Here is a 9,858-nt window from a genome sequence, read left to right on the forward strand (position 1 = left end):
TTAATTTGACAACATTATATGAAACATACAACCCTAATAAACATAACAGATAAGAAAAAATTAAGAAGAAACAGTTATTTAAAAAATAAATAAATAAATAAAATTGGAATGCAACACAGAGAATTCTTGGAACGTCAGTTCATGGTTACATTTTACAGGAAATTATCATTAACCATTTAACAGGTTTACACTATAGCATTTTCACATTTTACAGTTAAAATCACAGTCATTTTTTACAGTAAAAGATTCATTGTGCAGTATACAGTGCTGTAACAGAAGTTTGTGAGATGAACTGAGATGAGGGACGGTTTTTCAATGTTTATGAGAGAGTTTGTTCATGAATGAATCAGCTCTTTTGATTGAATTAAAATGTAATTAAATTCATGCTACTTCTGAGTCTCATTTAACAGTGTATACGGAATACCAATTACTGTATATTTTTGACTCTGCTCCTAATAAATATAAGTTATAAGTTTAAGTTAAGTTAAGAGCAAAAGTGCTCATTCTCCCTTTTTTATCAAACACAAAGGGTCAATAATTATGCTTACATGATCACATGTGCAGATATCTACACAATGTATCTTTAATTTAGCCAGAATTCCACAGGTAGTCACAATCTAATTATCTCCAATCAGATAGTCTGTGGAATGCGCACGCCTCATAACATTGGTTTAGAGGAAATATGCAATATGTTTAATGTTATTATAGATTAGGTTTTTATAATTAAACAGGCCTATATCTGAAAGGGCATCTAAAATGAGACAATAAATGTGCTAATACTTTTGGGGTCACATTCTCTTGTAATTTTAATATAATTATCACTATATATGTACTTAACTACTGTACAACAGTTATTTATTTATTTATTTAATTAAAATAGGCTAAAAAATGCTATATCTTAATGATGGCATTAACAGATTGCTGTGTATTGGTTTAAAGGCAGAAAAACAATTAATTTTATTTCACATTTACAAGAAAACGTGACCCCACAATTAGCATTAGAACATTTTACATGAATAATTTACATCTTTAGAGTACATCATTGCTCAATTTGTCAAAAACAACGGTACAAAATAAAATATATGAATGTTTTTATTATTATTATTATTATTATTGCAAAGCCAATATTTTTTAAATGTATAATTAAATACTAAATGCATTTATATAGATGCATGAAATAGATTAGCGAGCTGTCGAGGCTCTCGTTATGTCCATTGTCCAGGAACTTTATGCGCGCTTTAGGAGATCCTGGATAACGTTACTTCGCAAAATCAGATGAATTAGTATTATACTTTTTTTCAGTTAAATTTGCATAAATTGTTGTTGTGGTTGTTTGTTTCTAATAGAAAACATTTTTTTACCTAGAAAATAAAAACTATATATGTTTTACTGTAGCCTAATGTAAATTAAAATGTATAGCATATAAATGTGTATGCTTATGCCTACTAGCTAACTCTTGACACAATATCCAACCAATATAAGCTCTTTTTTTGTTAAAATAAATTAATATTTCATTAATTCAGTGACTTACCTTCTCCCGCTCTTCAAAGTCATAACCGTGAATAACGAACAATATTCCTTACAAAAGTCCTTTCAGTGCTCTATGTGATGCCGTTTCGTTCAAAGTTTGCAAACTGACAAGACAAAAATTGGGCCAGTAAATATAAGGTGTGTTGACGCTTGTAAGGCAAGGTGTGGTAGTCTAACAGGTGTAATTTTGGTGACGAATCTCTGTAGTGTTCACTACAGCATCAGATTTACGGTCTTACTCTGTCAACAATAATGGGTGTACCCAGCAAGTTACGTTAAAAATGTCTTTATGTCGTGAAAGAATTGTGGTGACGTTTTACTTACCTCACAGGGCAATTAGCTACAGTAAACTTAGATCTGAAAGTAGAAAATGAACCCGCAAATATAAATAACAAAAGGCAAATATGTTACCGAGATCGAATTGCAAAAAATAAATAAATAAATAAAAATGTCCTAGCCCTCCAAAATAACTTCTGTACCTATTATAAATCTATATAATTTACATTAATTAAAATATGCCTCGGCTGCTTGTTGGCCAGAGCAATGGTGTAGGCTAATTGTTTTGTTTGTAACTTAAAATTGTATCTGCAGCTATTCAGGTAGGCTATGAGTCCACATAGAAAAGTTGACTTTCAAAAACAAACCTTTCATGAAAAAATGAACTGGAGAAAGAAATGTGAAAAATAGCTCCTCGCTTACAGTACCGCGGGAATAAGGGGTGCTGAGGGTGCTGCAGCACCCCCTGTCGAGTAGCCTGAGGTAAAAAAAAAAAAATAGGGGGCTGGGTATTGTGGTCTTGAAAAATAATTACAATTTTACAACTAAAAATAAATACAAATGTATTATTCATTTGTGTAGCATATTCATTAAAATTCATTGAAAAAGTAGCCTACAATGAGTAATAAGCAAGAGTTAAGCTTAATGATATTGACTGTTTAAGTTTCAGTTTCAGCTTATTAACCGACTTAAACATCATTTGGTACCATGAATTTCTGATCAAATTATTACCTGTAACATATGTGCCGTACCCATACTAAGAATTAAGGACCATTTCTACAACCATTGCAAAGAGACGGCAGATAAAGAGCGACAGTCTTCAGCAGCAAGTAATATCGCATTCTCGGACTGTACAGCTTATTTTGGTGTTTAATGTTAGATCTTTCCTATTCTTGTAACGAAATTAATGCTTAAGATTGATTACTCTTAATGAAAAGAAAGCCCACAACCAATAGGCTACCAGGAATAGCCTACTACGATGACAAAGTCGCTTATATTAAACACAGAACTTTAATGTAGGCTGCAGAACGAGTAAGATAACCTATACCCGCGTTGTAATACATATAAATAAAAAATGTTTTTTTGTATTTTTTAAACGAATTCTTAGTTTGTGGCTCATTAGGCTATTATTAAAATAAAAAAAAATAATACAATAAAAAATAAATAGCCTACAATAAAATACGTCTAAAATGTGCTTAAACTTAAGGGGAAAACGTTTTCTCCTCATGCTGTTGATTACATTTTTCTCCTGATGTGTTTTTATTGAGTTGATCATCCATTGAGGGAAATAACTGATTTACACAAATATGTGATGCTGCTGCTGAGCAATCAACCCTGGTTGTGTAGTAAATTAAGAAATATATAATAATAATATAAATAACTAATTCAAAGGCCAGTGAAAGTATACTGCCAGTTAGTGGCTAGATTGCTCTTTGGGCATGAGGTTGTGCAGATTTATTTTTTACTCTAATTAGAATATCCATACCTTTCATTTAAATTGTATGCATAGGCACAGTGGAAAATGACATACTTAAACTTAATTATATCATTTTATATCATTTTATGAAGTCTAGAATATAATCCTAGTCATGGTCTTTTTCAAAAGATTTTTTGACAATTTTTGGTGAATTAAAAGCAAGCAGCAGCCTATGTAACTGATATCAAAACAACATTACACAAGCTTGTCAGTTAGGATGTTCTAAAAAGTCTATTTCAAAATAGTACATAAACGTCACGGGCTATACACAGCCGCAAACTTGTGATTTTTATCTCTATATGGATTTTTTTTTTCATCGCTTACTGCCTTGTGCCCCTGATCATTTTATTTTTTCACTCATTTTTTAGAAATTATACTTTAAGAGCACATAAATGGCAAAAATATTTTAACTGTGTGTGCCATGCGTAATTAATGCATTATGATAATGTATTATAATCATGTCATGACCTGCCATGAAAGTGTCTAAATTAGTCCAACATGACATGTTGTTAAATCTTATGATTTTTGGTTGATGTCAATTTAATTTTTTTCTAACATTATTTTAATCAGTTTGATGATGATCAGTACTAAAATTATGTTAAAGGGTTAGTTCATCCAAAAATGTAAACTTAATTAATCACCCTTATGTCGTTCCAAACCTTTAAGACCTCCGTTCATCTTCGGAACACATTTAAGATATTTTAGATTTAGTCTGAGAGTTTTCTGTCCCTCCATTGAAAATGTTTGTATGGTATACTGTCCATGTCCAGAAATATAACTGAACGGGCAGGGCACACCCTGTGCCTGATAAACCAGGGTGATGGCATCCTTTATCCAGGCATCCTCTGCTTAAAGATGGCGTTCCCCTTCTGCCGGCCTCTGTGGCAGACAAAGAGCTGGTCCAATGTCCTTAAGCTTTGTGTCCAGTCTACATAGCATCTCAAGGCTCAGACTGGACAAAGCAAAGTTAGGGCTGGGTCTGCTTCCTCTGTGGGCAGCGCTTGCAGGCTCACCTCCTGATCCCTGAAGGGAATAGTGGGAAGAATGGCACATAGCCGGATCGGGGACTCAGGATTACCTGGAAGTCAGCCAGCCCGAGTCTAGGCATGATTTGTTGACAGAGAATGCATGCAGGATCCCCTACCCTCTTGATTGAGGCCAGTACAACTAGGAGCTGAGTCTTTATTGATATAAACTTCAGCCAAACTGCCTGCAAAGGCTCAAATGGGCCCTGTTGTAGTGCTTTGATCACTAGAGACAGGTCCCTAGAGGGTATAGAGAGAGGCTGTGGAGTATTTAACCTTCTCACCCCCCTAAGGAACCTGATGACCAGGTCATGCTTCCCAACCAACTTCCCTTCCACAGGGTTGTGGTTAGCATCAATCGCAGCAATATAGACAATAAGTATGTCTCATAGACAGTACTCTCGCCGAAGTGATGGTGTCAAATACCTCCTGGAAGTAGGTCCCTTAGAACCACCACAACCCATCCAGGGTCCAGATATTACGTTTCCAGAGGTCTGGACTGACGTGGGTGCCACAGGGTGCCCATCTCTGAATCAGTAGATCCTTTCTCAGAGGAATTTGTCAAAAAGGAGCTGTCACAAAGAGCATAGTTTCTGGGAACCATGTCTGAGTAGGGCAATAAGGTGCCAGGAGCAGGACCTGCTCCTCATCCTCCCTGATCTTTCACAGTGTCTGTGTGAGAAGTCTCGCTGGGGGAAAGACAAACTTGCGAAGTCCACGTGGTCAGCTGGGTTCCAATGCGTCTGTGCTGAGTGTTCTTTCGGTCAGGTGTTAAAACAACTAGAAGTGAGAAGTCTCACAGCTCATCGTGCAAGCCCAGTATGTGAATGGCATGAAGCAACCTCAGATGCATCTGACTCCACTGGAGGAGGTGGTGAGAAATCAGCCCTTACTTCATTATACCCAAGAAAGGTGTTGGGTTAAGACCAATCTTGGATCTGCACGACTTGAACTGGGCCCTTCACAAACCTGTCCTAGGGGTAATCCTGCCTGGAGAAATGCATGGTCTGACAAAACTGTAGAGTGGGTGGAAAGTTACAGGTTCCTTGGGAACACCATATCCTCCAATCTTAAATAGAACCTCAATGTCAGCCAGATTGTTAAAAAAGCTCAGCAGCGACTTTTCTTTTTGAGACAACTTAGAAAATTTAAAGTGTCCAAGGCTGGAATGCTCCACTTTTACAGGGCTGTGATAGAGAACATTCTCACTTTCGCCATCACTGTATGGTGGGGTAGCTGCTCGGCGGAGGATAAGTATGCATTGAACAGGGTAGTTACCACTGCGTCAAGAATAATTGGGTTGGACCACCTTAGGATTTGTGACATCTATAACATCCGTCTACTCAAAACTGGTCTGAAAATACTCAAGGATTCATTACACCCTGCTAATTCCCTTTTCATCCCTCTGCCATCAGGCAGAAGGTTAGGAAGCATAAGATCCAGAACCACCCATTTTTCTAATAGCACCTACCAGCAGGCTGTGAGGGCTCTCAACTCACAACAACAATCTCTATCTACTTTCCTTTTACAGACACAGCTATGCCCTCCTTCTTAGGGTTAGTAAATGCACTAGCACTTTGTCTGATTAGCTTTATTACTAATTATTAGCAGTAATTTAAGTATTTGTTTTCTGTTTAGATTTCATGTTTTTAGTTTATAATATGTTATGTTGTACTGTCTTGTGTGAGCCAATTCACCAAAGTGAATTCCAGGCGATGTGGGTCATATTCTGGCAAAATAAAGACTTGACTCCATGTCAACCTCCTCAGAGAAAGACAGGTGAAGCATCAAGCCTTCACCCCAGGAGGAAGTAGCCGAGAAGGTGGGTGAGGAAGGAGATAGGGATGTGCCTGTCTCCATTGCTTCCAGCAGATATAACTGTGAACACCACAAATGCAGCCACCACTTCACCTCGACGGAAACAGGACCAGCACAGCGAGGAACGCTGGTGAAGGCTCAAAGAGAGCCTTCCTGGGAATGAAGCAACTGCAGTGGGAGACGCTCGCAATGCGGGCAGTCAGCCCCCTCGAGAGCCAACTGTGCATGCTCTGCTCCCAAACAAGCCACGCATAGACTGTGTGTATCGCCGCTCGTGATGTAGCGGGAACAGGGAGGAACACACAATTTATAACTCGACTCGGTCTCAACCTCCTCTTTATCCTTTCTTTTGCCCTGGGCATGATGGAGCTTATTATGGTAGTGTAACTGGACAGACAACAGTAAATAAGACTCACATCACAGATTGAGACTGACAACACAGCTGAAGGCTGATGCTGGCACTGCCGCATGTGCTTTTAAGCTACCTGGTCAATGACGTCACCCACCTATGACATCTTGCCTTTCCATTGGGCTGATTACACATGTTGACACACACATGGTGGTACATATGACCACAGAGCGTGGTCACGCAGAGGGCATTCCCCATAGTGGTCAACGCAGCTCCAGTTCCTAAAGAGGAACTACATTTATACAAAAACAAATGCAACCAACTGTGAGAAATTCTCAAATACAGAAGTAATCCACTATAGCAAATAATATATTTTTTTATTCATTTTTTCATTGTCAGATGTTATAGTATAGTAAGTACAGTGTAGTATAGTATAGAAAGGTCTTAGTAACCCATTCTGCTAACCCTCTATTCTAAAAACACTGGGTAATTCTAACGATACGTTAGCAACGATAGCAGCTTTCTCAAAGAACATAGCCTGTTGTGAAGCAGGTTATAAACTAGATTAGTTTGCTTCAGGCAAACATCATCAGATGTCATACATGCTGTTGAGAATCTTGTTGGAGTGAAGGAACAGATTATTAGAATTATAAAATATTATTGCAGAATAAAGCAAATTTATATCATGAAATGATGTCAGTATAACTTAACTCAGAATTTACAATCAGTTGTATATTTCTAATCTCACATATTGCAGATCTGATAAACAGTCAGTAAAAGAGAGCTCCACAGAGTTACCAAAAATGTTTAGTGTTTCTCTATTGCAAATCAAAATATCTTTAAATAGGTCTATCAATTCAAGGCTTATCATATCAGATATCTGCAAAGTTTAGGATCCATTAGAACTAAACAATTATAGGCCAGATAGTATCCCACCTGTTATGCCAAAGGAATGTGACCAAACAACTTACCTCCCTTTCTAACAGTAACACTTTTAGACACACCCCAAGAAGTTTGGCTTTAGACTTAAACTAGACAGGGTTGGAGTTGTTGGAGCCATATTTGAATCTGTTGATCATGATGTCTCTAATACAAGTTTAAACATTCAACTTTTGACTTCTAAGTTATTAAAGTGCTCGAAAAAGCCTCCAGTCGACAGGCAACCCAGATTTCAGCTGCAGTCACAATCAAACATGCCTGCAGCTAGTCAAAGGGTGCTTCTCAAATGGAAGGCTGCGTCTTAATTTCCTTCCCCACTCAGTCCTGCCCAGTATTAAAGATGGTCTAGTAAGCACATATGGATACCTCATAAACATTTCCACAATAATAATATAAAAATTATAATTTGTTGAATACTTTATATTAAAAACTGACTTTCTATAAATGCCATATAGGCAATGACAAACAGTGATCTCCCAGTGGTTTTACATTACGTACATTTTAGTATCATGTGATTAATTTACAACAAAACAAAATAACGCATGATGCCTTCATCTCAATAATATTTTTTTGTCTTGTGTGACAAAATGAAATTTAATAAGCTCAGTGCTGATTAATTTGCAGCTAATTATTTTTCGTAATTTGAAATATGTGCAAAGGGTTGTGGGTGACAGGAGGATGCAAGGGATGCACCTAATGCATTCTACAAAACAGACTAAATAAAGCCCGCAAAACAAAGACTGCCTTCAAAGGATCCTTCAATTGAGATGACCTTCGACAAAGCCTGATGGCAGCCTAGTTATGCAGTCTTACTATGACACAAAACTTACCAAGCTGGAAAATCTCAGTTGTTGGAACAACTTACAGATCTTATAATTATAACTAGCACTCCTCAGTAATCAAAACGTACACACCTTCTCCTTTACAGAAAAGGCCCTCAGCAGTAGAGTGGCATATGTACTTAATTTTAGGGAGCTAAGCCAAAGACAACGTTAAAGAAGAAGCCCAAATGAACATCTCCTTTCACCTTCCTCTCCTCCATTTGAAGCAGTGTATGGCAGTGGCTGCCATTTCAGACATCTTTATGCATTTTAGCTGGTGGAAAATTAAGTCTGTTTCAGAAACCTCAAAATCGGTACCTTAAACTGGATAACTTAAACCTTGTTTTTTTTTTTTTTTTTAGAAATAAAGAAAATGAGCTGAATGGAATTGCAAGACATGACATATAGATTAAAATCCCACAATATCAGTAAACTCTGAACTGGTTCTATCACTCTCTCTCCACTCCACCTGTAGCTAGTCTGTGGTGAGCGCACTGGTACCATAGTACGATGGCTGCCGTCACATCATGCAAATGCAGACTGATGGTGGTTGAGGAGAGACCCCCTCGTATTATTGTAATGAACTTTGGGTGTACAGCAATATACAATAAAAGTGTTATTGTAAAATCCCTTATTCATTCATTCATTCATTTAAAAATAATTTGATCCAATTTATGCATCCACTTGTGTCATGGAAACAACTGTAGGTTGCTATGAATTAATGAAATCCACCATAGCTGCAGTGAAGAAGACTGGTCCCACATCTGTTTCACAGGCTTCAGAATGCCAAGTCATCCCAGGCTACATCCGAGCCCCACTACAGACTTGACTTTGGTTTGGCAGTTTTTTCAGGGCTGTCACTATCTGGGAGAGAGGTGGTGATGCTTCTAAGGGCCCCAAGCTGCTTCAGTCCCCTCCCCCCATTCTCAAAATGTGATTTTGACTGTGGGACTCGCCCTTGGAACGCAATTTTCACCAGGGCCCTTAGGTACAACCTGCATCTGGGCCCCGCATACCACAGCTATGGCTCTGAGGGTTTCAGACCTACCAAGTGATCCAGTGAGTATGCAAATGCAGCAAATGACTGAAATCCTGCCCGCAGGATACTTGCTTAAGCAAATGGAAAATAAAATTTTTGAAGGACATTCGCAATGTTACAGTTGCAATCAAAATTATACATCCCCCTTGACCTGCAAGACATTGTTGCAAAGCGAAATAAAATGTTATGAAAACAATTTAGCAATTTAGCATTAGAGAAAGTTTATTAATTCATATTTGAGTGATTCTAAAAAAGGTAAAGTTCTAAAGGTAAGTAATTCTAAAGGTAAAGAATTTCAAGTTGGCTCTAAACATTCATGTTCAAAATGATCCAGCTCCCAAAAGTCATGCAGTGTCTTTTATTGTTTAAAACCACCAAACACTGCTTAGAATCATAAGCAGATTTGAATGTATACTTTGGGATGATTGTCCATACAGGAAAGTCCACTGATCATCATCTTCTGTCTTTGCACCAATGGTATCACATTTCAAAAGAGCCTGATACATCAAAGCATCCATTATGTCCTGCTCATTAGCTTTGCCTTTTTTAGGACCAGACATTCCAGTGATATATAATTGGTCAAA

The sequence above is a fragment of the Carassius auratus genome, unplaced genomic scaffold (genome assembly GCF_003368295.1).
Source record: "Carassius auratus strain Wakin unplaced genomic scaffold, ASM336829v1 scaf_tig00217217, whole genome shotgun sequence".
NCBI lineage: Eukaryota > Metazoa > Chordata > Actinopteri > Cypriniformes > Cyprinidae > Carassius > Carassius auratus.